This window comes from Meleagris gallopavo, chromosome 4 (genome assembly GCF_000146605.3).
Source record: "Meleagris gallopavo isolate NT-WF06-2002-E0010 breed Aviagen turkey brand Nicholas breeding stock chromosome 4, Turkey_5.1, whole genome shotgun sequence".
Lineage (NCBI taxonomy): Eukaryota > Metazoa > Chordata > Aves > Galliformes > Phasianidae > Meleagris > Meleagris gallopavo.
In genome coordinates, this window is record NC_015014.2 from 57,290,989 (window position 1) to 57,312,976 (window position 21,988).

At 39.8% G+C, this 21,988-nt stretch overlaps 1 long non-coding RNA gene across 1 annotated transcript; it reads left to right on the forward strand.

The window, feature by feature from the left end:
• Positions 1-7: 7 nt before the first annotated feature.
• LOC109367416 lies at positions 8-19,004 on the forward strand. The gene is made up of 3 exons (XR_002114542.2): positions 8-1,099; positions 9,339-9,430; positions 18,859-19,004. It is a non-coding gene; the product is annotated as an uncharacterized LOC109367416 (long non-coding RNA).
• Positions 19,005-21,988: the final 2,984 nt, after the last annotated feature.

Sequence of the window (21,988 nt, forward strand, 5' to 3'; positions counted from 1 at the left end):
GCACGGCCCTTCCGGGCCGCGGAGGGGAACTCCGTGCGGGGAGTTGTACTCTGCCCCCCTGTGGCGGGAGGTGCCGCCTGAGGGTGCCCTGGGGGCCATTTTGTGCGCTGTGGGGCGCTGGGGCTGTCCTTGTCATCCCTCGGGGGATCTGGCGCCTGGCTAGCGTAACTGGAACACACAAATCCTACACGGTGATACACGAGTTAACTTCACCAGTGCTATCAGTTAGCATGCGATTATCACTCTAAAAGAAAGAAAAAGGTCACATATATTACAAGGTCCCAGAACAGTTGCTGGATTTTCCACAGATGCATATGCCCCAGCTGTAAGCCTGATTTCTGCTTGCATTTACAAAGTATGTCCTGAGGATGAAGAAGCTGCACATACTGTAAAGCAAATTCAGTGAATTATATATCCTGCTGTGTTCAGGTGTGTAATTACAGTGTTAATAAAAAGAAGCCTCAGAAGAGCCATCAAGCTTGCCATGTGGGAATCCTGCAGAAGTTAGGAGCCTGCTCGGTTAACTCAGGCTTCTGCACAGCCTCTGTGCAGCAGGGTTGCTTGTCTGTGGTGCTGCTTTGTGGCCATTGCAGAAAGGATGTGGGACATTCTGGTCCTCTGGTCTTGTGACAAGTGTTATATTCCAAGGAATGCTGTTGTCTCTGGCAGTCACACAGATGTGCATTTCTCCTTTTGAGGGACAACTTGGAAGAGCAAGAAGCGTGCCGGTAACACCCTTGGGTGACAACATCTCTGCAATGAGTACCAAGCAAATGATTTTGCATTCTGGTGATCATTAGTTTTATACCGTGACACTGATACAGCACAGCAGCTTGTACACAGAACAAAGCAAAGATTGAGGTTGCATGCCATGTTCCAGTGTGTCTCTAGCCCTGTCAGTGACTGCCTGCTGCTTTCTGGCAAGTAGATAAGCCACAGATCCCAAGCTTCATCCTTATAATTCTTAAAGATGCAATTGACGAAACCTGGTAAAGATGCCAGTAATGCCATGGAAGGATCTGAGAGAACAAGGAGAGAAGTGGGAATAGCTGTAAAGGAGGCTATCCACAGAAAGCTGTGAAGAAATGAGACTGAAAAGGTAAGTTGGTCTTTAGATCTGAGGCTTCTAAAATTTTTGCCTGGAAAACTAACTGGTTCCTTTTAGCACTGAACAACCAGTCTGCCTGTCTCATTTCCCGTCTGTTGGGCTTTCCTGAAACCCTTAACAGGCTGCTTCCTATTTGCCTTTTCTTCATTCTCTCCTGCCTACCACCTCTGGAAGCTGTGCTCAATTAGTGATTGATTAGAAAATTAAAAACAAAGTTGAGAAAAGCCTATTGTCAGTATATCTTATTAATCATTTAATAAACCTTTGAAACAAGCTAATTCCTGTATTAAGGCCCATTTGCCCAAAATGATCATTCACAGGCTTTTTCCAAGCAAAAATTCAAAATGATGCTCAATGAAAGTGAATTTTGTTGTGATTTCCTCAGCTTGAAGAGCAGTCAAGAAAAGCCCACAGGTGGTGCAGATTCTGAGTGTAGGACTGAACAGCATACACAGTACTACAGATAAGCATGTAGGTTACCCAGACTGTGCACTGTGACTGATGTTGGCCGTAAGTACTGTCCCACTTTGGAAGGCACCTTGAAGAAATTACTTTTGCAAGCTTTGTTCTGACTTCCGCCTTTGCAGTCTGTTCTGTTTTATTTGTAGTGCCACCTAGTGGCTTGCTCTGTGTTTATTATTATTTTTGTTAGTACTGAGCTGAGGAGTAATTCAGCACCTGCTGCTTGGCATGGCTGGCAGCCACAGATGTGCAATCACAAGCATTTTCCTGAGTAGTCCTCTCCATATCAACCAGACTTTTGTTTTTCACATACATTCAGGGTTTGAATATTGTTTGTTGATAGGCAATGCTTATTCTGAATTCTAAAATGTTAAGTTAAGCAGTTGCTACCTTTCAACTTGATGTGGTTAGAAGTGGTTTTAATCTCTAATTAGTGCAGTCCAGTGATTGACTCGAGTGGTGTGGACTTAATTCCTGATTCATCTTGTGATTCACTTTGTGGCCTCATGCAGTTATTCAGCTTCGTGCAGTTATTCAACCCCGTTTCCACACAACTACAAATTAAGGGTAGTAATCTCTCAGAACAGTAAAGTTGTTCAGAGTGCACAGGGAATTTCTGTGATATTTTCAGAATGTCAAAGGAATGATAAGGCTCTTTTTTATTGTTATTAACATTAAATATATAGTAAAAAAGCTTGTAATCTTTTGAGGTGAAAAATGGTATAAATGCAAGATCTGTGCTTGAAACATTAAATGAAAAATTAAGGCATTTCTGTGTCTATGAAGAAATACTGGTCCTTTCTCTGAATGCCAAGATATAATCTGTTGATATTCAACCAGCAGGCAGAATGCCATTACATTTGTGTTTCAAATATGAGCTGTATTATTAACGTTTTCAGGCTAAAAATGAAAGGGTATCATATCTTCCCTGATCAAATATGTTATGTGTCAGCCTGATCAGAACCAAACATTGAACTGTGGTGGGAGGAAGTGAAATGAGAAAAGAAAAAAAGAAGAAAAAAAAAATCTTTGTAAATAGTCTAGCAGTGACCTTTCAAGTCAGTTATCAGGAAATAACAAACTCAAATTAAAATATGTTAATTTAGCTATAAGACTGTTACTGAACTTTTCAGTGGTGATATCAAACTTGTTTTTCAAACCTGAGCCCTTTAGGAAAGATTTCACAAGAGAGGTCTTACCTGTAGCATTCCAGTGTAATGTTGGGGTACATATTCTTTCATACAGAATGTTAATTTAAAAATATATATGTATATACACACATATACATATATATAGGGATCCCTACAAATAGGGGTTATTGAGTCTGAGGATCAGTAACACCCTGGAAATGTCTCAGACAGAAGAAGACTATAAAGATTAGACTGTTATTTGCATCCAGAGACTTTAAATATCGTGTAGTGAGATGCAGATGTGTGTGTAGGGGAGAATATCCTTCCTTCCTTTTAATGAGAGCCTTACTAAGATAGTTAATGTGTCCCAAATTCATAATTTTTAATGCAAACATTTAAAGAAATCTCTCCCAAGAGAGAACGTGTAACACCTACTCTCTCTGCCTAGTTTCTCTGTAGGCTGGAAGTACAGAATCACACGTCTTATTCTGGTTATAGAATAGCCTTTGAGTTCCCATAGCTTTTTGCTAACTAATTTGAAAGGTACATTTTGTAACTATCTTGTTGCCTGGAGAAGGTTGTTGCTGTGCTGAAAATCTAATAGCAACAGCCACAGGGCTCTGAAGAGAGCTAATTAGAGCAATTTAGAATAACAGAAGTTCTGTTCCTAGGAGGACACTGAAGAGATCCTACCCCAAAGCAGCATGCAGCAATTTCAGAGCAAATTTATTGTGATATTCCTGCATAAGTAATTTGGTATCCCAAGGATTTGCAAATTTGGCTATCTATTATGGTTTGTTTTTTCAGCTCTCATTATTGGGGCACAGGTATATGGCTTGTAACACTCCTAGCAATAAAAAATGCTTCCCCTGTCATCTTTCTTAAGAAAGCAGCTAGCTGGTTCTAATGCACAAAAGCAATTTTTTATCATGCTGATGTGGCTTTACACCTTGAGACAAAATTATTGAGCTCTGGGAGAAGGGTTTTCAATCAATTGTTGTTCTCATAAACTCTTAGTGTGGTGCCATTGATTTTCTTAATGTTTTTTCTTAAAAATAGTTGTCTTTCAGCTTAACGGGTCAAGTTGACAGAAGAGGTCAGCTGTGTTTGCGTGGTCTCTCCTCTCCCTTCTGTTACATTGAGGTTTTGCCAAGAGGACAGAAGTTGTTGGTGTCCACTTCTGCACAAAGTTTAACAGTGGAAATACTGTTACTGAAACAGTGTTTGGACATTCAGGCCTACATTTTTCTTTCTTTCTTTCTTAATTTTTCTTTGAGGTTTGATGAATTAGATCCTGTGGGCCCATTTCTGCTGTGCAGCGTACAAGTGATTTGTATTAGTCAAAGGGACTGTGGTGTGGGGAAGGGCTGCCAAGCCAGGTGCTAGGCACACAGGCTGCCAGCAGTGCTGTAAGAGCCCGAGGCCTGGCTGGTTATTGCTCGAGTTGGACTTGTGCAAATGTTTCTCCCTTGCTTTTTACGTATTTTTTTCAGATAACTGTCAAGAGGTTAAGCTGCATGGTGCATGCCAGTGAAAGGAGCTCTGTTTAGACGTAGTGTTTTAGTGCTGTAATTCAGTCTCGTTGGCGGGCTGTTCTTCCTGAGTCAGAAAGGGAATGCTCATTCTGCTGGTGCTGTGCAAGTCTGTTGGAGAGCTAAGAAGACAAGAAGCACAAAGCAAAATTTAAAGAGGTTGTCTCCTGCTTTTCTCCAGCTCCTTTAGAAAGCAAGCAAGAATTTTTGATTGTGTTACTATGAGTAATTAATGAGTGCATGAACGTTCCCGTTGGACAATTATTATTCTCCATTCAGTCCTGAGCTAGGAGGGTAGGTCTGGCCAGACAGGAGAGAGTCCAGCTGAAAATAGCTGGAGGGGGAACGAATAAAAGGCTTCCAAACCCCCCAGATTTTCCACATAAATGAAATCTACCTAATACTTGCTTGGTGCTTTTTTTTTTGTTTGTTTGTTTGTTTTGGTAAACGCCATAATTTCTGAACCTGGATTTAAACCTGTCTCCAGATGAGGGCTTTACTCTTTGCTTCCTTCCCACAGGCATCTGTGAACATACAACTTCAACCTTGTTAGAAGAGCTCTTACAATCATTAGCATTAGACTAGTGACGTTTATGGGGAGTGGCATTAGATTTTCCTCAAAATCTCTTGAGTTGTGTCATTGGTATCTGTGGCATGGCTCTCTAACTGTGGTATCTACAGTAGATTGAAATTTACTTAGATATAAAAGCTGTGCTGGGCAGGTGCAGACAGAACTGAATGAAAGTGCTTGTTTTACATCCCAGTACTTGAAGCTTGTGTGGCTACTTCAAGTTCTGTGATAATCATCACACAAAGGACTTTCACCGCTGCTGTAAAGGTCACCTCAGCTTCATGAATCACTGCAGGTTAATATGTTGTTAATCAGTCAGAGACCAGCTGAAAATTATTGGTTCAGCTCGTGTTAGATGTTTATAAAATAAAATACAAGGAAGAGAATCTGTGCTTCTATGCTAGGAGTTAAATAGGAGTTCTGCTGCTGTCACTTAAACCACGTGGTCTTTCCCTCTTACTCCATCACCAGCTCCTGCTGTTGGTCTCAGAGCTGTCATTCTCTGACCTGAGTGGAGATGCTACTTCTCATTGCCATAAAACCTGCTGCTGGTCCTTTAATTTTTGGCTTTTCTTTCCTTTTTCCTTCCTCTCTACCCCCTGCTGTACACTTGCCATCAACACACCTGCTCAGTTTGGAGTGGGGAAACCTCCTCAGCACACCGCTTCCATCTCCGCTCGCTTGTTTCAGGTTTTGCTCAGGATGTCCTTACTTAATGTCTTCTGTTATTTGAGATTGAGGACACCTTCACCTTTCTGATATTAAACCTTGCTTCATCTGCATTGTGTTCTTTTCTAGAGGTTCTTATGTTTATGATATTAGTGTTGACTGATAATTATGCTTGTGGTGCAGAAAAAGCATTAAGGTGGAGGACCCCTGTGACTTCTCTTTTAATTCATCTTTATTACTGAATGAAACAGACTCCTCCATTTCAAAGAGCTTATGGCTTTTCTCTGACTGATCTTGTACTTTTCTGCTTGCTTAATTTGTTTTTTTTAGTCTATTTTTAAAATGATATTTCTATTGTGTCTTTTAGAATACGTGTTTATTACTCTTCGACGACTCCCAGGTGTCTTAGCTGGCAAAGTCTTAATGAATAAAATTGCTGTCATGTCATAGCAATAAAAATTCATTCCTTCCCTGGAATGAAGCAGGCAAGTTTGAAGGAGTGCAGGGAAATAAGAAGTTATCCTGGAGTTATTTTAAGTAAAATGGGATAAATACTTAGGAAAAAATGTAGGATTCTGTTGCAGTTACAAACTGTTAATGTGTTAAACTTCCTCGTTCTTTACAAAGAACAAATTTGGTGCAAATGAACCAAAGTGTGTATCTGTACAATCACTGCAATGATGTGTGCTGTGTAGAACATATCCACTGACTAACTTTGTGAGAGTTGAACCCTGACACTAGCCTGGAAGAACCAAACAATTCCATATTTACTAGAAAACCTGCCTGCGTGCTGTGGTCCAGTAAGTCATGCTAGTGACTCTGAGCTGGTTGTGCTGGAAAGCAACTAGTATGTGAGGCACTTTGTGTCTCATAGAGCTGTACACTGCTCTGCAGACATGTTAGTGGCTGTCTACACATTGACTCAACAGCTTTTCTTTTGTTTTCAACAGAAGGAGATGCTTTGAAGTGTTGGTTGTTGTCTTTCAATAACAATTGTTAATACCTTGGTGCGATACCAAGTGAGTAAATGTGTACAAACAACAGCTTGAGGCTTCGGAGATAGATAGCAGAGCTGTGAAGTTGATGCTGTGCTCTTCTGAAAGAAGATTGTGACAGACTCAGTGGCTCTGTTCTACTTGTCTGCATTGCAAATAATTGTGTAAGTGCCAACATTTCCATAAACTGCAGCTATAATATGTAGATCACGCAAGCAATTGGCCAGCACAGCTCCAAGCAAGGTCAGGCAAGAGCATAGCACAGGAAATAGTTAGCATTAATGGCAATATCCTTATTACTGCTTCTGTTCTGTAAAAAATACATTTCCAGTTGGGAGCAATTCTAAAACAGCAAACAGGTTTACCCAGCTTTATGCTTTTCAGACTTTGCTTGCTTTTGTTGAGGGCTCTGCTGATCACTAAGTGCAGAGTGCTGATAGAGGTTAGGTGATGACTTAAGGCAGTGTCACCTTTCCAGGCAGAGTCACTAAACAGGGGAGACAGCACACATTTATCTTCCTCTGTTTGCACAATGTTGTGGGTGGGTTGACCCTGGCCAGCACCTAAGCGGCCACCACCAGCCTGCTCGCTTCCTCCTGCAGTGGGATGGGGGAGTGAATCAGAAGGGCGGGAAGCAAGCAAAGCTCATGGGTGGAGATAAAGACAGTTAAAGTGAAGGAAAAAATAAAACCACAAGTGATGGAAAGGCAATCACCAGCTCTCGTGAGCAGACTGGTGCCAAGTTGATTTCTGACGAGAGACTACCGTGGGAAGAGCCCCTCCTCAGTTTTATTTCTGAACATGGGATTACATGGCATGTGCCAGATAGACTGTTCCAGTCAAGTCTTTTCCCATTCCCCTCGTTATCCTCAGCCTACCTGCTTGGGGAGCAGAGTGGAAAATGGAGATGGTTTTGATGCTGTACCAGTACTGTTCAGTGACAGCTAAAGCACTAGTGTGTTAGCAATGCTGTTTTAGTTATAAATCTAAAACAAAGTAGCATGCAGGTTGCTGTGGAAAAAAACCCTCCATCCTGGCTGGACAGAGTGTATGCCTTAATAGATGGGCTTAGCCCTAGGGTGGGGTAGTCACTGTGCAAGCTGTAAATTCGCTCTGACTGCATCTGTATCTTATCAGTTCCAAATAAATTTTATGTGACTTATGAACAACAAAAAACAGTAAGTGACTGAATCTGATCACTATATGTGCGCATACATATTTTAGGCCTTACATATGTTTTTCACTTGCAGTTCCAGAAAATTTGTAGCAGTCTGATCACTAAGATGGCATTTTGCAGGAGTTGAATATCACTGTATTTTGCTTGCTATTCATGACGTATTTTCATTGTCTGTTTAGGTGAAATTCTGGATTAGTGAAATTTGTACCCTACATAAATACAAATCTCTATTTCAGAGAAACTTGCTCCTGTAGAATCATTTGAATTTTCTTCTAGAAAATGTTGTGCTTTATGGTGAAATCTTATTCTGCTTAGGGACTTTCTGGATTATCATTTCTAGCGTTCCTCCATTTGCCCTGTAAGTGCCCTTTATTTGAACTCCTGTATTTCTGTGAAATTTATTACATTTCTTTCTGGAAGAGGAGATCACTTGGAGCAGAAGAGTTGAGATGACATGCAATATGTTAGCCTGGAAATAGTAATACCTTTATTAAACCTAGCAGTGTTCTGACCTACAAAGGATCAAGGTGTAAGTGAAGTGTCAGGCTTCATTTTGTTCCATCAGTGATGCTTGGCTCTTGGTGAAGTTATTTATACCCTTTCCATCTGCCTTCCAGACTGATCCTTAAGCCTTTTCTTGGCTGGTGTTCAGTCTGTTCTCAATGGCCGTGCTTTCATCTGCCTCACTCTTATGACTGTGATTCTCATCTGTTAGTTTAGACGCCTCTTCCAGGAGATGTCCTGCCTTGTTCTGGGCTTTGTTTGCTGAGCTGGCCAGAAGTGTGAATCAGATGACCTCAATTTGAGTTATCTGAGTGCATTCCTGTGTCTACTGTTGAATTTCTAACAGTGGACCAGGATGTTGTTCTTGCTTTGAATCCTAAGACAACATCAGGACACAAATCTTAGAACGTAGGCCAAAGAAAGCTTGGGGTGCTCCTAGAGAGCCTGGAGCCAAAGGCTACAGATGGATTTATATTGGACTTCTGAAGGTCAGCTTGTCCACCATCTGTTCTGAGGCAGGCCACCTGAAGCTGGTTGTCCAAGAGCATGTCCAGGTGGCTTCTGAATATCTCTGAGAAGAGGGGCTGTACAGTCTCTTGGGGCAACCTGTCCCAGTGTTAAGTCATGTTCATAATGAAAAACTGTTTTGTGGTATCAAGGACAAAGCTAAGTATAGTACATGTACAAATATGTAATGGTCAGGCTAACTCGGTGCCAGGATATTAGCATGTCTGTTTGACAGATGTACTGATGTGTGTCTCAGACTGAATGGAACACTTGAAATGTATTTCATGTTTGGAAACATGCAGTGTTAGTAATGCAATTACAAAGATCCCCATGTCTGAGTTTTTATCTCCTTTTAGTCATGTCAAACTTGGTGTATTTCTCCCTGTTTATTAAAAAGAAGATAAGGTTGATTCATATGATTTAACCATAAATGTTTATCTGCTACTTGGACCATATTGAAAATAAAATTCATTAGGTTTAATGAGAAAACTGACTGATATCAAGAACAAAAATAAATAAATATAAGCCATACTGAGAATTCATCCTTTTATATTTCATTCCAACTTAGAGAAGAAAGGGTACAGGCAATTTTTCAGCTGCAGTACATTTTCTCATTTTCATTATGCAGAGCTAAAATTATCCTTGCTGTAATTTTTCTGAAATCAGTGGTATTCTTCTGCTAGGTGTGAGAGTGACCTGCTCTGATGGACCTGCTGTTCCAGGACATGCTACACTCCACCGGCTTTCTTCCTTTCAGTTGAATGCAAACATACAGGTAAAAACTGTTTACTTCTGCAGTCTTTTATATGATTATAGGCAGCACAGACAGGGGAGCACAATGACTTAAATCTGTGGCTTTCAGTTGGATGAGATGAGCTCTTTTTTTTTGACTCAGAGGAGGATGCTGTTCTACATCCTGTAGCTTAGTTTGAAATTCTTTATTGCATCCCTGATTAGGCAGAAGCCTTCTATAGAAATAAATCAGGATTAGAACCTGGGAGATGTTCAAGTTTGATCATCTATGCAGTATCTGGAAATCACAGCGAAGAGGGTGGGGGAAAGGCTTTGACTTCTTTAAATAATCAATTTTTTTTTTATGTTGTATCAGAATATGTTGTGGCTATTTAAAAAAAGAAAGAAAGAAAATAGGATGACGGGAATTTTTCCAGTTCTCATTTCATGAAAGAAATAGTAGAGAATAAGATTTATGTAGGAGTTAGGACTGCGCTGTGCTTTAATATCCAGTCTTTATTTTGAAATTATCACATTTCTACCTGTTAGGCCATACAGACTGCAATTGAACAATTTCTATTAACAGAAAATTCATATTTCACTCCCAGTGCTTCTTGTTCAAATCTTCCTTATATTAATGTGAAAATCTGACTTTTTAGTAAAACTGCTTCACTTTTTGCTCCTACTGTGAAAGTATTGTGTGTCTAGAAATGTGTATGGTTCCTTTTTTCTGTTTACTTATTTTTATTTAGCAAGTTGTCTACTCTCATCAGTAGCTCGTGAATGATATGGATTTCTGTAGGAATTGTGACTTTTTAATGAACATTGTAAATATTAATTTAAAATGTGAGAAGCCAATAACTGAGATATTAATGCAGCTTTGGAGGTCTTCCTGCTTCCGAAGTGATAAAAATAACATATGGGGTTAAGAACATGAAAAGCAATGCCTTGGGGAGGATGTGGATGCCCTGTCCCTGAATGCATTCAAGGCTAGGCTGGATGTGGCTCTGGGCAGCCTGATTTAGTGGTTGGTGACTCTGCCTGTGGCAGAGGGGTTGAAACTATGTGATCATTGAGGTCCTTTTCAACCCAGGCCATTCTGTGATTGATTCTGTGATGTGCTTAATGATAATATAGCAGAGGTAGGACGTAGAAATATTTAGATTGTGAAACAAAGACTAATAGCCTCTTTCTTGGGAGATGAAGAATCATAGAACCATGTAGACCTACACAGAAGTATTGTTGGGGAAGAGGTAGTTCTGCCCGAAGGAATAAATTTCTCTGCATAACTTGCCATTCTTGGTGTATTTTTATTCACCTGTCAAGTCACTGGTTTTGACAGGTTGTTAATTGTCACTATGCAGTCAGTTTTGTAGCAAGAAGTTAAGAGATTGGTTGTAGTCCTGCCCCAGGACATTTTTTTTTTTTTTGGTGCTGTCACTGAAGAGTAATTTTAGAAGATTCTGCATGATAAGAGGTACCATCCTTCAGCTGATACGTTAAATTGAGGTCACTTCTGCCAATGGCCCTCTTAAAAATCACCTCTGTGTCTTGTCAAACATTCCATTTCACGGTGAAATTAATTCTGAAAATCAAGGACTGTGTATGAAATATTACCGTGCCCATAATGGTGGCTGTGTTTGCCCTGTATTGTTGCTGGTATTTCACTTACAATTTTTGTCAGGACTTACATTATAAAACTCAATTTTACTCCGTTCTATATCACAAAGCAGCATATGTCACACTAACTCCACTGAGCACAGTAAGATTACTACATGAAATCTTATATCATCTTGTGATATATATACACACAAGATTACTCAGAAAATAACTTGTCACCACAGTAGACACTTCATGGTTGCTGGAAAAACCACTCCATTCTGAAGGTCACATGTATGCACGCACTGATTTAACAGCTCTATTCACCCTTTGCTGGAACAGTGCTGCTGGAAGAATGACGAGAGGCTACGAAAGCATCATACTTTCAAGGAGAGCTCTCTGATCTCTTCTGTTCAAAGGACCAAAGTCTAGTATATTAAAAGGAAATAAAACTTTAGAACTGCTTTATATTGTGAAAATAAAAGCACCCTCAACTCTTTTTGACCTCAAACACTACTGACTCCAAAAGTGTTGCAAACCTTGCCATAGAGCACACCTTATTGATGTAAAAAACTAGCAGCGCTAGTTTTGGCACTTTCAGGTTGCTAATTCCTTGGTTTAGGTCATGTTGTTGTGTTGTTTTCTTTTTCTTTTATGAATACAGATAAATACTTCAAGTAGTTCAGTGTTTCTGGATCTTTCAGCTGATGTTTATAAAGTCCTCTCAGATTCTTAGTATAGACTCGACTCTTATAATCCATTCACAAGAAGAGTTAGGACATCTGTATTTGGGTGCCTATCACTCCTCCATGCTTCATTCACTATGCTGAATGCTCTTCTCTTTGAAGCATTTCAGAAGTGATTCTGAAGGCTTCTTATCTCTGTTGCTCTCATGAACATCTACTTAGATTTTGCTGATTTGCAACCTCTTCCATTAGTGCCCTGTGCATTTGTAGTGGCTCCTTTCTGTTGTTCTGTAGCTTCCAAACGGACATAGTCAATATTGCAGGCTAATTTTTTGTATGTTTTGACTAACTGTGTATCTAGAAATAAAGTTCATTTTGGTTAGATGATGCTGGTTGATTTAAAACAAACAAACAAAAAAGTAATTTCCTTTTGTTTCTATAGGATGCATTTGATAAGAATCCACAACATTCTCTTTTTTTTTTGCCAGCATGCATGACTTGTGCCTCCTTAAGTGACTTGGCTTCATGGCTTTCCTTCATGAAATGCTCTGCATTGTACAGGTGCTTTTGAACCTTGTCTTATCAGAGTCAATAGAGGCAGCTCAGTTTACATCCAAGGAAAGCAGAAACATTGACTTGTTTCCTCTCTTTGCAAAGTTTTGGGAGCAGCAGTCAGTGGCAAGGGTTGGTGACAAACCACTGTAAATTAATAACAGTGATGCTAGCACACTTTCTTGCTACATGAATGTGAATCATGGCCTGAACTTGTATTTCACTTGTTCAAGGATGCTTGAATCTTACTTTGTAATAGAAGAACAACTTCTAACATTAAGAATATGCTTCTTTTTTTTTTTTTTTTTTTTTCACCTTTGAGATCTGGGTTGTGGTGCAGATTGCCCACACAGCGTAGTGTGAATGTGAAAGATTTTTGCCATGAGTTATTAATAGTGAGCACTGCTGCCTTATTTTAAATTGCTGAATTGCAGGGCTATATGTTATGGGCTTTAGAGTCTTTCTGAGGAGGTGAAGGGAATTAATGCTAGCCGTGTCGTATAACAACCTAATGATTATATGTGGTGTACACAGTCTGTTTTTCTTTTATATACATCCTTTATATACATCCTGTTTGTTTTTAGAATCATAGAATTACTCAGGTTGGAAGGGACCTCAAGGATGATCAAGTCCAACCGCAGCCTAACCGTAGTACTCTAAGTGCCCTATTTAAGGCAGCACTTACAAGTAATTATCATAGCTCTTTCTGAGATGCCAGTTTCTGCATAAGAACTGGTCTGCCTGCCTCATCAATTTTGGTTTGTCTTGAAAAGGCACCACTAAACTGGTGGATTTAAATCAGTGCTAGAATCTGTATAGATGCTGAGGAAACGTGGACAGATATGCTATCCATAGGATGGGTAAAGTGATGAATACACTCTTCAGCAGGAAGCTAGCACACCTGCTGCCAGGTGTCAGATTGGTGCAATGCAGTGCAAAATCAGCCTGTTTATCTCCAGCCGCAGCTGGCATGGTTTAAGGTGAGCCTTGCTCCTACACTGAAGTAAATGAGGAGGACTCAAACTTTCTGGCCTGATGGCTCTGATGGAAGAGGACTGTATTTCATCAAGTGGATGGCATGAAGCAGCTTTTAGGGAAATAATGCCTTTAACTGCTTCAAAAAGCTGCTAAAAAGCAAATTTATATTTTTAAGTATTGTACCATAAAAATGTACATATAAAATCTCATAGACTCAAGGAAGCAGATGCAGACCACATAGGTCTAAGCCAGATTAAAGTACTGCAAAACTGCCTAAATATTAATGCACAGTATTTCAATATATCATTTGTTAAGTCCATGCAAGGCACAGAGATTGGAAGAGAAGAAAGCACTCTACATTACAAAAATTACCAAGTTCTGCTTTCTAAATCAACTGAGGTATTAGGAAGAATAAATGTCATGGAAAGTCAATAAGGCTTGGCTCCTGGGTAACTCATGTTATTTTAAATGTCATGCTCTGTACTAAAAAGTGACTCATCTTGTACATGTTACTGAATCTTCCTGGGAAATGATCGAGGTTTAAGCTAATGTGTGTGAAAGTAGAAGCTACTCCCAAGCCATCAATTTCTGTTTTTTTTTTTTTAATAACTATTATTATTCTTTACATATTGGCACCCCAGAAAAGGGTCTAAAAGAGAAAACAGCTAATAAACTAAAGGTGACCTAGTAAAGATACATGTAAAAGAAAACAGGGGTGTCAAGATGCTGTTTGACTCTGAGAAGGGAACATTACATAGAGCAGATACCCCCATGGCTCTTAAATGTAGTTCAGCTGAGAAGTACTTAGGATTTTCCAAGAAATATTCCACTGAACTTGTATTTATATTAAAATAAACATTGTTTCATGTTGAGGGGCAGAATGCTTATAATGTTTTCCAGTTTTTCTCTCTCCAGACTCTGCCTAAGTGTTTCTGAAGTAATGCAGACGGTTTTGTTTGTCAAATATTTAGTTGTTAACTTTGAGTTTCAGGATGTTTTCTTCAGGAAAGTTGTTTTTTTTTTTGGTTCAGTCAGAACCAACAGCATCAGATTGTAGTGATAATTTTATATGCCCTGGTCTTGACTCTTCTTTCATGTTAGTCTTGTACTCAGCCTAACATACTGAAAGCATTAGGTCAGACTTTATTAACTAACAAGATCTGTACTTCTCAAAAAATAAAAAATAAAAATAAATTGTTACCTGAGATCAGAATCTGGTGTTCAGTTTCCTTTCTTGAATTTGAAGTATCTTTCCTAATTTTCTTTGTGAACATCAGAGAGATTTTACAGAGAAACATCTTTCAGTCTACAGCAGAAGTTGAAATATTTTTTCTTGCTTCAATTCTAACCAGATAGCTGCTTGATTATAGTGTTCTCTTGAATGATGCCATTGAGAAGATCTGACAGTTAATAAGTCTGTTTCCAACCGCTGTGTACTTTGGCTGTAGATAGCATTCCAGGTGGAAAATTGGCACAGCAGGTGTCAGCCTAGGATACTTAGAATGCTTCCTTCTCCTGCTACCAAATAAAGCAAAGGAAACCTTGTAAGGATTTTGTGGTTTCGTGTTCCACTAGGCTTTTTGTTCTTGTTACTCATAATTTCCTTCCCACACGGCCTTCCACGAGTTTCTTGAGTGAATGATGGTCTACAAAAAGGTGAGGAGAAGGATTCAGGGTGCTGCATGCAGGGCAGCATCACCTCAGTCCCTGAAAACCTCATGGAGCAAGTCCTGCTGGAAACCTCTTTCTAGGCATACTGAGAGCAAGAAGGTAACTTAGAACAGCACCAGTAATTCTGACCAATTAGTCACTGTCTAGAAAGAAATCACTTCTCTGTGGATGAATTAATAGCAGTGGATGTTGTTTATGTTGAAACGGCTTCTGACACAGCCTCCTATGCTGTGTGCAAAGCTGCTTCACTTCTCTCTTGCACGAGAGGTCAAAACTGGACACATTGCTCTATGTGGGGTCTTGTAAGTAATGAATTGCTGCTTAGACATGAGGGAGACATGAATTAGATAGTGAATGGAAAACTGGGCCATTCGTTCAAATAGGAGCGATGAATGATTTGGAGTAAAACTGACAGGTAGCAGCAAGTGGTCAGTGCTGGGACTGATGCTGCTAAACATCTTCAGGAGGAGTGGGCTGGCAGAAGCCTCATGGTGTTTACGAGGCAAATGTTCATGAGGCAGAACTGTGATTCTGCCAAGACAAATTAGCACAGGCTGCAAGCCAACTGACTAGAAAACAGCTCTGCAGAAAGACTTGAGAGTCCTGGTGGACAACAAGATGGTGGGTCAGCAGGAACATACTTAGAGCAGTGAAGGCAAATTGTTTACCAGTCTGCCTTATCAAGACTGTAGTCAGCAGATCAAGTGGTTATTCTTCTCTATTCGTTACTTACAAGATCTCATGTGGAGCAGTGTATCCACTTTTGACATTCTGTGCAAGAGAGGAATGAAGAAGCTGGAGAAAATCCAACAGGGAGTGAGTAAGATGGTTGGGGAGCTGTGGCATAGGAAAGTTAAGGAAACATAAGGAAAAGCTGAGAGAGCTGTGCTTGTTTATCCTGGACAAGTGAAAGCTAAGGGAGGATCTCAGAGGTGGTCTTCCACTACCTCAAGGAGGGATATATGGATGGAGGATGGAACAAGAACTTCAGAGCAAAAGAACAAAATGCAATGAACACAAGTTGCTATATGGAAAGTCCAAAGGCATTAGGAAAATTTCTTAGACGTTATGTAATTTTATTTTATTGTGAGGGTGCTTAAAAACTGTAACAGGTTGGTCAGACAGACTGCCAAGTCTCCATCCTTGCAGGTGCTGTTGCTTGGTTAGTCACTTGAAACTTGCCCTCTTTTGTGGAGAAGGTTGGGCTCGATGACCTCCAGAGGTCTCTCCCAAGCCAAACTACTATCTAACTATCTCATTCTATAATAAGCCTTCACCTGCAGACACGACATCCTTCTGAGATGGAGGAAAGATGTAGGGAGGAAATAGGGAAGAAGCATGAGGCTTGGAAGTTGCTCTGCGGGCTTTTGTGGAAGATTCTTTAGATCTTGATTAGTTCTTGAGTTAGATCTCCAGGTTTGCAGGGGTGTATTTGTCCTTTAGGAGTGTCACAGAGCTCTGTTAATGCTACAGCAGCAGCAAGGGCCCAGCGTACCAGACACAAGACTGACTCTCTGAGTTGGATTCCTGACTTGACCATGCTGTTGTTCTGCTGCTCTACAGGTCTCTGTGGTTTGTTTCACCTTCCCATTCCTTCCGTATTTAGACTGCAAACTGTTTGTCACTAGTTGTTTTACATACAGCATGCCCTGGCCTCATATTGAGTATGGCTGTAAACACTTTTTAATTTTATTTTTCTATTTTGAAAATGCCATCTGAGATTAACAGTGCACAAAATACAAGGTATTACAGCTGGAATTTCCCTCAGTTTGTTGTGCAATACTGAGAGAAAATTAAAGTCTTCCATGCTGTACTGCTCCCTGTAAGAGGCTTAAATAAACTTGCACTGTGTGTTGAAATGTTAGCAGTAGCAACTAGAGCTGGGATTGAATTAGAGTAATCTGTGAGGAGAGAAGCTGAAGAGCCTTGTTACAGTTAATGGAGCAAGATGAGGGAAAAGATCTGTGTTTGCTCATAAGATTCTGCTTCTCACCAAATAAAAACAAAGCTTCGAGTCTTTACATGGGGCTGAAATCCTTGTGCAGCTTGGTGGAAGGCTTTGTGTTCATTCTGTGGTGTTAATTCCTGGAGGGTAGTGTGAACTCGACTTCCAATTAACATTGATGTAAAGTGCTTACAGGATTTATGAGCTAGAATTAAGAAAAATAACCAATGTGGACTGTTGCCATAGCTCTGGAGATTCTCTTTTAGCCAACTGTACTGCCACTAAAATTACTTCTGGCAAAGTATTGCGAGTTGACTTCTTTCCTTTTCCAAAATGGAAGGAAATGCCAGCTCACTCTGTGGACATGTGTTTCTGGCAGCTTTTTGCAAAGGCAACTGAATGAGCTTGAAATAAAGATTTCAGTGGCCCTGTGAATCATTCTCATCTCATTGATACTTGTGAGGCCATAAAAGAGCAACAGTAATGCCCAGTCCACAGCTGGGGCAGATTCACTCTCTTCTGGAAGAGAATCTCCTATGGGTGACTCTGTTATTCCTTTCTCCTGAGTGTTGTAACTGTGGGTGTGCCTGAGATGTGATGTAGGTGCTTCAGCAGCATTAGGGACTGGAATAATCCCTCGTTGGGTTTGCTTCTACACACAGTGGCTGCTGAGCTAATTCTGGTGGTTGGCCTGTGATTTCCTTGTCTTTCACAGAGTGCATAGAGCCCACAGATTTGAGTTGGATCAGGATGGGGCTGAAGCTTTTAGAAATACAAGTATGTGTCAGAATCTTTATATTTTTCTTTCTTGGACAGAAAAGATTCTCACCTACTGAGGGTATAGAGCCATGATTTAAGTTATTCTGGAAACAATACTTATAAAATAAATGCTAATTGTAAGTTTATATTAACTTGTCATTTGCTCAGCTTGGCTCTGGTAGAGCTAACTATGAACATATTTTAGGTGACTCAAAAGGCTTTGAATTTTATTTCTGCCCCTGGTTATCTGATAATGAAGTTCCAAGATGTGATTTAGGAGTAAGTTGTGATTATATGCACCTAGAAAGGTAGTACTGGTCTTGAGGATAAATCACAGGACTTGATGGCAGGAGATGTAGGTTCTTTCTGCTTACCTTTGTGATTTCCAGCAAGTTGCTAGTTTTTGGAATCTCAGGGTGCCTATCTGCATAAGAGGGCTCAAAAACCCTGGGAAATGCAGCAGGGAGTAAGCATTTCTAAGTATGTGAGAACTTTTAATGGACTGTTGTGTGAAAGTTAATGGTATGGTTCTGTAAGTCACAAGCTGAGATCACCCTTGTGGCGTATTTCTGTTAAAAACATCGCTGCCGCCTTTAGTTCTGTTCTTCTAAAAGCAGGGTGCATGTGAGAGTGGAAAACAGCAAGACTGCTTCAAGTCTATGAAAAGAGAGTATTGCAGCTCCTGACTTAATGCTATGGCAAAGTTGCTACCTATGGTAACAGAAGCTGTTTTTGCAATGGTCAATATTACAATGCAGCTTCAGAAGAACTTAAAATACTTTAGAAATTAAAGGGGTGTAATTTAGCCCTGACTAAGTAGTTAAGAAGAAGTCTCTTGCAACAGCAAAATTTGTGACTGAAAATTCTGACCTATGACAATCCTAGAAAAACTGATCTACAGCTTGATGCTATGCACAAAATGGACAGAATGACTTCTTTATCAAAGACAATATTTATATGTTGAATGATTGTTTTGGTTAGTTTGGTGTCTGTTATAGAACATGACTGTTGTACAGGTGACACCTGGGAAATAATTAAGTAAAAAGATGATTGTGAAATGTAATTATCATTTTTCTTCTTTTTTTCCTTCCTTTCTTTTTTTTTTTTGAAACACATATATGTGTAATATTACAATAACATAGCTAAATATGATGTTAGCTGAAAAAGAAATATCTATGCATAATTCTGGAACATTTTTTTTTACTTTTGTGAGTGGTGTTATTATGTGATAGAAGAGAGGTCACAGCTGTGTTCTTCCTCTGTTGTTTTTTTTTCCCACAGAAAGCACATTACAGTGAAACATGCTGAAGTAAATTTGGAAGAGAATTCTGTGCAATATTCTGTCCTTTTTTGTAAGTTCTTCTATTACAACAGTGATCCAGAATGATGAAATTCTATGGAAATGTTAATAAAAGCCAGAAAGATTCCTCAAGGTACAGTGATTTCAAGCTGTATAAGACTTTAAAATTTCTGAGTCCTTATGGATTTTGTAGTTTTCCTAGGAGGGTATAGGACTAATTAATTGCCTTGTAGCACAGAAAAGGCTGAGTAATTTTTTTCCCCATAAAATTATAATTCTGATACTTTACATCTCTATCTTTCTAGTTCATTGATGTTTACACTGATGAAAGTTGGATTTGAGAACAGACACTAACCTTAGTGCCCTTGGTGTATGCACACTGTACAAGGATAACTGCCTACTCCTGGTTTTTACAAATGGTCTAATTTCAATGGGACTTATCACAAGGCTAAACACTTTGTGGGTACAGGGGCTTTTAGACTGGTTCTGTTAATCAGTGTCTCACTCCATATTTTAAGTTGAGATTTCTACGTTTCCTGCATTATATTAACAAATAGGGGATCATAGAATCATAGAATCCTTAGAGTTGGAAAGGATCTTTAAAGATCTTCTAATCCAAATCCCCTGCAATGAACAGCAGCATGTGCAGCTCCATCAGGTTGCTCAGGGACTGATCCATCCTCACCTTGAAAGTTTCCAGGGATAAGGTGTCCACCACATCTCTGGGCAGCCTGTGTGATGTGTCAGTGCCTCAACACCTTCACTGTAAAGGACTTCTTCTTTATATCTAACTTAAGTCTACCCTCTTTAAGCTTGAAACCATTTCCCCTTGTTCTATCACAACTGACCTTGCTAAGGTGTTTGTCTCCTTCTTTCCAGTAGCTCCCCTTTAGATATTTAAAGGCCACCCTTAGGTCACCTCAGAATTTTCTCTTCTCCAGGCTGAGCAGCCCCAGCACTTTGAGCCTATCTTCATAGCAGGGATGTTCCATCCCTTGGATCACTTTTGTGGTCCTCCTCTGGGCATGCTCCAACAGGATTTTACTGGTGTTTGTAAAATGCTTTGAAATCCATGTGTGAATGGTGTCATAAAAGTGAAAAGCTGTTCTTTGGCAATGCCAGGTAAAACAGACATTGCTTTGAATGTGAACCGTGGAGTTATCTTCAGTAGTTCCCTTATCATTACTTGATTTTATGAAAAAATAACTGAAACAATGGAGTATGACTAGGCTTGTTAAAAACATATTTTGTTATTAACATCCTATAAAGAACAGACTGTAATATCAATTACTGGCTTCAGCGGTTTTGGGAAATGGGAGTGCCAAAGTACTTATAGGAAAGCCAATATGCACCAATGGCATAGTCATTGATTTTTGTAGGACAATGGGAGTCAAAGATGGAAATTGATATTGCAGTGATGTCCTGGGTAATTGACCATTTAAGTGATTTGGTACTATCCTGGAGGTAAGGGAAGAGATGCTCCTCTTCATGCCTGTTCTGTAGTAATGAGTTTAGTACTTTGTCTTTTATGCTTGTTTCTTTTGCAGTAGAGCTCTAAGTACTTGATCTTGACTTGAGAGTACTTGGCGTCTTGCAGAATCAGGAATTGTGCCTGCTGAAGCTTACTGCATTTAGTTTAATTGTAGCATTTTATTCACTGTTACTGACTCCGTTTATCCCACGAGGAACATACCGAAAGGAAGAGGGGGAGGGCATCATAACCCATAATAGCAGAAAGAAGGAATTAATTTTAAATAGCTTTGAAACATGCTTTCTATAAGCAGTGCTGTCTTCCCAAGTGGCCAAGAGCTTAACTATTGCAGAGAACTGTGGTAAACTGAAGTTTTCCTCTGGTGGCATAACAGTGTATTGACTACTCTTAATTACAAACATGGACTAAAATGGGTTTTCTAATCTAGGGTAATTGTCAAGTGGATAGGACCAAAAACCAGGAATATTTACCATGATGGGAATTTATAGTGAGGGTCATACAGAGGGTTAATAAAAGACTTAATAGATATTTGATTAAAAGGCAGATCAGCAATTACAGTCCAATAGGTTGCTTATAATCATTGCTTTTAACTGTCCATTAAACCTAATGATACTGTCAACTGTAATACATAAATCTTATACCATCTTTCTTACATGTTGTCATTTAACCTTTATAAAATATTTATAAATGGAACTTTGCTGCAAGTGTAGCCTATATTTTGTGATTTTGGTTTCCGCTCTGCAGCGTTCACCTTATTGTGCCAATCAATATTGTCTTACTGCTTCCTTGTACTCCCCTATCTGCCTATATATCTAAGAAAAGAGAATTTTCCTGAGATTATTATCCTCGTGTTACTGTGGAAATATGAATATGCATTCTGTCGCACACAAATACTATTAATACTAAAAATCTGTTTGGGAAGTGCCAGAATGAATGTTACCTGCCCTGAACGAGGCATGTGTACCCCGATGTTAAGGGCTCCCATCTCACAGCTTGTGAAATTGAGACTGTGTGATGTCACACACAAACCAGTGCTCATCCTCTTCCTCCCGTGCCGTGACATCCTGCCATGTGGTAGTGTGGTGGTGCCCTGGTAGCGTGGGTGGGAGGAAGAGCCATAGATGTGTCATTTGGTGGATTCACTGGTTACCCATTTTGAAGCAGGTTACTCTTTCTGAGGCAGATCTCTCAGTACCACTTGCTGCATATTTATTTGCATCAAGCAGTTGCAGTTTGGATGAGCTACATTGCTTTAAGAGATAGCTAAACCAGGAGATCCACTGCAAGTACGCACCAAACTTGTCCTAGTCCATAATCCTGGGGACTGAAACCATAAATTACCCTCAGCACCATGAAGTTCCCATGCGTGAACCAGATGCCAAGAAAAGGCTCATAAACTTCTGCCAGTTTGTAAAGCACCCAGAAAGTGTTCCTAGCGCTATGCAAAGCCTACAGGGCATTTATGTGTGATGTTTCCTGTTGCTGACCACTCCTCAACTCCTTGAAACTTGTTCCTTTCTTCTTTTCTGGGACAGCTCACCTCAAAACTCTGTATTTATCAGTGCTGAATGTGGTGCAATCTCTGTTTGCTGAACCTGGTTCAGACAGTTCTACTGTCT